Here is a 6,807-nt window from a genome sequence, read left to right on the forward strand (position 1 = left end):
TTAGGGTGTGATGTATTAAATAGTGTACAATATACTAAGTAATCAGAAACTCTAGGGGGTGATTACAGTGAGGGAGAGACAGGGAAGCCTGGCGTGCTGCAGTCCATGGGGTCATGAAGAGTCGGACACGACTTGGCGACTGAACAGCAAAAGGCGGTGGTACAACTCTACATGCTTTTTTGTGTGTTTGAAAACAGTCTTTATTACAATATTAACTTTTTAAAGTATTTATTTGGCTGCACCCGGTCTTGGTTGCGGCATGTGGGATCTAATTTCCTGCTGCTGCTACTGCTAAATCGCTTCAGTCGTGTCCGACTCTGTGTGACCCCATAGATGGCAGCCCACCAGGCTCCCCCATCCCTGGGATTCTCCAGGCAAGAACACTGGAGCAGGTTGCCATTTCCTTCTCCAATGCAGGAAAGTAAAAAGTGAAAGTGAAGTCGCTCAGTCGTGTCTAACTCTTAGTGACCCCATGGACTGCAGCCTACCAGGCTCCTCCGCCCATGGGATTTTCCAGGCAAGAGTACTAGAGTGGGGTGCCATTTCCTTCTCCAATGCATGAAAGTGAAAAGTGAAAGTGAAGTCGCTCAGTTGTGTCTGACTCTTAGTGACCTCTGTGGACTGCAGCTCACCAGGCTCCACCACCCCTGGGATTCTCCAGGCATGAGTACTGGAGTGGGGTGCCATTGCTTATTTCCTGACCAGGGATCAAACCCATGCCCCTTGCATTGGGAGTGCGGAGTCTCAAATGCTGCACTACGGGGGAAGTCCCATGATGGCGATATGATATTTTAAGAATATTGTCTTTTCACTGCTTCCCCCTTGCTTCACTCCCCTGGGAAGAAGAGAGACAGACAGTGAGAGACAGAGAGTGACAGAGACAGAGAGTGAGAGAGACAGAAAGAGAGGCAGAGAGACAGTAAGAGACAAAGAGATAGATCAGAGAGAAACAGAGAAAGAGAAAAGAAAAAGAAAAAAAGAGGGAAGGAAAGAGAAAAAGGATCCTACTTGTAGCATTTGCTAATTCTCATGATATCAATACTGCCCCAACAGAGAGTTTCCCTGGTGGCTCAGACAGTAAAGAATCTGCCTGCAATGCCGGAGACCTGGGTTCGATCCCTGGGTTGGGAAGATCCCCTGGAGCAGGGCATGGCAACCTCCTCCAGTATTCTTGCCTGGTGAATCCTCATGGACAGAGGAGCCTGGGGGGCTATAGTCCAGGGGGTCACAAAGAGTCAGGCACAACTGACTGACTAACACTTTCTTTCAAAACAGAGAAGGAAGTGAAGACACCTTCACTCCTGAACAGTTCTCTGAAGTGTTTGCCTGTGACCCCTAGACAATGAGACAAGGAGCCGTGTGACTGACTGGAAATGAGGAAGGGCGCCCCCTACAAGCTGGAGTCGGGCAGGGGGCAGGGTATAGACCAAGGGAGGCCCAGGCAGCCTCTCCACCCCATCTCAGTCCTGGAATGTCACTGCCATCACTGGGCAGGGGCGGGTGGAGAAGGAAAACCCCTCATTGCATCCAGCAATTTATCTGCTTGAAATAAAAATTAAGCTGATTTAGAGGAAAATAAGGAAATCACCTGTTGCACACTGGGCTTGTGTTTTGAGGCTGAAACTCGCTGCAAATATCTTGGGTTTTTTGGTGAACTTTGGACAAAATCTGTCACAGGCCATTTGGTCCTAGTCAACTCCTTATATGTTGATGGGTGGGTAATGATAACCCCAAGGCGGGAGGGGCAGTGTGGCCAGTTTGAGCCATAGGGCCCACCAAGGGACTGTTTGTCCTGTTTGGGGATGACGCAAACCCAGGACAGCATCACCACATGCAGGGCCATCAAATGGCTCAAGGAGGGTTCCAAAAGGTCTGGGTCAAATCAAATGATGGATTGAAGCCAGTTGAAAGAAAATAAAGAGGGCTGGCTGCCAAGTCCTACAGCCAGTGCCACAGAGGTTAAATGGATTAAACCCAAAACAAGTGAAGTGTGATTAGATTGTATTAATCTCATCAAGAAAATACTTTACCTTCTCTGGGAGTTGACTGAGTAGCAGCTAGACATAGAACAACAGATATTTTGTGGGTTTTTTTTGTTTGGGTTTTGTGTTTTGGTGTTTTTTAAGGCTGACCCAAGTGGCTTGTGGGATCTTAGTTCCCTGACCAGGAATCAAACCCTAGAAGCACGGAGTCCTAACCATCGGACCTCCAGGAATTCCCAGAACAACAGCTTCTTAGATAAAGTCCAGCTTCCCTGGTGGTTCAGAAGGTAAAGAAGCTGGCAGCAATGCAGGAGACCTGGGTTCGATTCCTGGGTTGGGAAGATTCCCTGGAGGAGGGCATGGCAACCCACTCTAGTACTCTTGCCTGGAGAATCTCCACAGACAGAGGAGCCTGGTAGGTTAGAGTCCACGGGGCTGCAAAGCGCTGGACACGACTGATTGAGTAAATACAGAGCGCATCCATTTCACCCACACGAGATCACTTGGTCTTGTTAATAAAAGTAAAGAAGATGGAACAAGGGAGCACACGGTCGCATTCTCTACTACTCCGAAGCAGAATTGTTCAGCTTCTGCACTACTGGCGTTTGGGACCTGATGACTCTTTGTTGGGGCGTATGCTGTCCTGTGCACTATCGGATGTTGAGTGAATGGAGGGGAGAATGACAAATCCAAGGTGACTAGTTAGTACAGGCCTGCCCTCGGGATGGTCTTCTGGGAAGAGTCCCAGGGGCTGCCAGAATCTCAAAGAGGCTCCAACCCAGACGTGATGGGGAATAAACATGAATGAGGAGCCAGGCTTACAGGAAGGCCTCAGGAAAAGGGGACCAGAGAGGTGGGGAAGTCCTAGGTAATAACAACACTACCAAAGATGATCGTAAGAGCAGCTACTATTCATTGAGCTCTTACCCCATGCCTGGCACTGGGCTGTCACTATCTCTGTCTTGCAATTCCTAGTAGGCATCATCTTGCAATTCCTAGTAGGAAACAGACTTAGGGGAAGTCACATGACCACCCCAAGGTCACAGAGCTGGGTGTCAGTTTCACTCCAGGTTTGATGGACTCAGGAGCCAGAGACCTTAACTAGTCAGGAGATGCTAGGGCTTGGCTGCACACTACCAGGGAAGGTAAACAGAAGTGAGAGCTGTCTGTTCCTCCCCTGGGACTGTGAAAACAATTGTTGGCATCCCTACCTCCCACAACCAAGGACACACTGACCTGGATGTGATGTAACAGAGCCAACAGGCAGAGGTGAGAGAGGCAACTTGCCTAAGGTTCACAGCCAGACTCTCTTCCCTCCTCCTGGGACCACCAGCTCTGCCCTTACCTTCCTACACTAGATATAGCTGGGCCTCAGTCTGCCCATCTGTCAAATGGAGGAACTATTGGTTGCTCAGTCATGTCCAGCTTTTTTCGACCTGATGGACTGTGGCCCTCCAGGCTCCTCTATCCATGGGATTGCCAGAATACTGGAGTGGTTGCCATTTCCTTCTCCAGGGCATCTTCCAGACCCAAGGATTGAATCAGTGTCACCTGCTTTAGCAGGTGGATTCTTTACCACTGAGCCACTTGGGAAGCTTTCCTTGTACAAAGGTAGCCTCAAAAGCCTAAATACTAGATATCTGATTGCGGCCAGATGTGCTCCCAACCCCCATCTCCAACCCATTCCCTCTCACCCCGTCAGCTTTGTGTCCATAAAGGACTCAGAATTCCTAAATTTGCCTTTGACAACTAAAAAATGTCACTTGTCTCCTGATTCTCCAAGAATGAAGTTGCTGCTGCTGCTGCTGCTGCTGCTAAGTCACTTCAGTTGTGTCCAACTCTGTGCGACCTCGTAGATGGCAGCCCACCAGGCTCCCCTGTCCCTGGGATTCTCCAGGCAAGAACACTGGAGTGGGTTGCCATTTCCTTTTCCAATGCATGAAAGTGAAAAGTGAAAGTGAAGTCGCTCAGTCGTGTCTGACTCTTAGCGACCCCATGGACTACAGCCTACCAGGCTCCTCCATCCATGGGATTTTCCAGGCAAGAGTACTGGAGTGGGGTACCATTGCCTTCTCCGATGAAGTTGCTAGCCACTGCAATCGCTGACTTTTGACACACCCTGCCCAAAAGAAAGTCAGGGCTGCGATCAGGAATAAGGCCCTCTGAGCTCTGGGAAAACGAGCAGAACAGGTCTTAGGACAGTTGGATATTTCTAGGAGAAGTTTTTAGGAACCCGATTTCTTGTATCTTCTCATATCTAGAAAGACACTAAACTCATTAATGGAGAATTCTGTTCCAAGCAGCAACCTTCTACCGAGAGGTATACCCCTTTCACCAAACTATATATATATATACTGACCTCCCCACCCTCTTTGGAGCAGCTCCTCTGAGCTTTCCGGGAGTGTATCTGCCCAGCTATTGTGCTCAGTAAGTTCCAAAATAAAACTGAAACTCGCAGGTCTCACCTCGTGCATTTTTATTTCAGTCGACACATTACATCCTTGCCTCCTGGGCGATCTTGGGCAATTTTATTTCATCTCTGAGCCTGTTTCTTCACCTGTGACATGGGACTCAAAATGCCCACTCACCTGGTTGTCTCGGGGGTAAGTGAAGCCCCACATCACATAGGAAACGCTTGGCATGGAATCAGGCACAAGCAGATGCTCAGGTGAGATAAGCACCAGCTGTGTACACTCGGGGGAGGAGGGCTACACGTGAGCTTCCTGATGCCCACTCCCTTCAGCTCTGCCAACCTGGATCTCCAGCACACACCCGAGGATATTCCACTAGGGAGGGGGCTTGGAAGTACCTGTGGAAGGTCAGAGGGGGCCCGCAAGAGGGGACAGCCTGTCCCATGGAGACAAATGTGTAGGCTATTTGTATTTTCTCTGCCTCCTATGGGCTTCCCTGATAGCTAAGCTGGTAAAGAATCCTCCTGTAATGCAGGAGACCCTGGTTTGATTCCTGGGTCAAGAAGATCCCTTGGAGAAGGGATAGGCTACCCACTGAGGTATTCTTGGGCTTCTCTGGTAGCTCAGACAGTAAAGAACCCACCTGCAATGCGTGAGATCTGGATTCAGTCCCTGGGTTGGGAAGATCCCCTGGAGGAGGGCATGGCAACCCACTCCAGTATTCTTGCCTGGCAAATCCCCATGGACAGAGGAGCCTGGCGGGCTGCAATCCATGGGGTCGCAAAGAGTTGGACACCATTGAGTGACTAAGCACAGCACCCTGCCTTCTATATCATCCATATTCTTGTCCTGGTTAGTGGGACAGGAAACTTTTGCTGAAGGGGCCAGGAAGAAAGCCGACCGGATGCATATGGGTGTGGTGTTCACACATGCACACCACATACAGACCCCTGCACACAGCCAGAGACAGACCCAGGCTTGGCACGGGGCAAGGAGGCAAAATCTTCCACTTCTGTGATGAAGATGATGGTAATGAGGGTAGTGATGGCTGCCAGCACTTACTGAACAGTCCCCGGACACCAGGCCAGTTACATAAATATATTACGGTGTCATCTAATCTTAGAAGGGTGATACTAATATTATCCCCATTTTACAGATGAACAGAGTCCCCAGGACACAACATGACTCGCCTAGGGCCACACATCTAGTAAAGGGCAGAGCCAGCAACCCTGACCCTTCTCAGTTCTGTTCCGTTCAGTTCAGTTGCTCAGTCGTGTCCGACTCTTTGCGACCCCATGAATTGTAGCACGCCAGGCCTCCCTGTCCATCACCATCTCCCGGAGTTCACTCAGACTCATGTCCATCAAGTCCGTGATGCCATCCAGCCATCTCATCCTCGGTCGTCCCCTTCTCCTCCTGCCCTCAATCCCTCCCAGCATCACAGTCTTTTCCAATGAGTCATCTCTTCGCATGAGGTGGCCAAAGTACTGAAGCTTCAGCTTTAGCATCATTCCTTCCAAAGAAATCCCAGGGTTGATCTCCTTCAGAACGGACTGGTTGGATCTCCTTGCAGTCCAAGGGACTCTCAAGAGTCTTCTCCAATACCACAGCTCAAAAGCATCAATTCTTCAGCACTCAGCCTTCGTCACAGTCCAACTCTCACATCTATACATGACCACAGGAAAAACCATAGCCTTGACTAGACGGACCTTTGTTGGCAAAGTAATGTCTCTGCTTTTGAATATACTATCTAGGTTGGTCATAACTTTCCTTCCAAGGAGTAAGCGTCTTTTAATTTCATGGCTGCAGTCACCATCTGCAGTGATTTTGGAACCCCAAAAAATAAAGTCTGACACTGTTTCTACTGTTTCTCCATCTATTTCCCATGAAGTGATGAGACCAGATGCCATGATCTTCGTTTTCTGAATGTTGAGCTTTAAGACAACTTTTCCACTCTCCTCTCTAGGTCTTACCTACATTGCTCCTTTAGAACAAAGGAGTTAGAAAGGATAACAGGGGATGGCAATTTTAAAAAACTGTGTTCAGCCTTTGTGATTAAGTAATACCAGTGACGTCATGTCCCTCTTTCTGGTGAATTTCACTTTGAGATTTTATATCCCCAGTACTTACGACACTTGGGATTTTTCTGAGTTCTCTTTTTAATGCTTGAAAATATGCTGACACGGTACTTCCCTGATGGTCCAGGGGTTAAGGCCCCGCGCTGCCAAATCAGGGGGCATGGGTTCCTTATCTGGTCGAGAAACTGAGATCACATGTGCCCTGCCGGGCAGCCAAAAGATTTTAAAAGACATGTACATGGACCTGATAGTTCCATTCTTAACCCGTGACCTGGGCATGATACAGTTTAATGTCATTGAAAGTTAGAGAATATTAGTCAAGCGTGTATGGGGAAA

The sequence above is a fragment of the Ovis aries genome, chromosome 17, assembly GCF_016772045.2.
Source record: "Ovis aries strain OAR_USU_Benz2616 breed Rambouillet chromosome 17, ARS-UI_Ramb_v3.0, whole genome shotgun sequence".
Taxonomy (NCBI): Eukaryota; Metazoa; Chordata; class Mammalia; order Artiodactyla; family Bovidae; genus Ovis; species Ovis aries.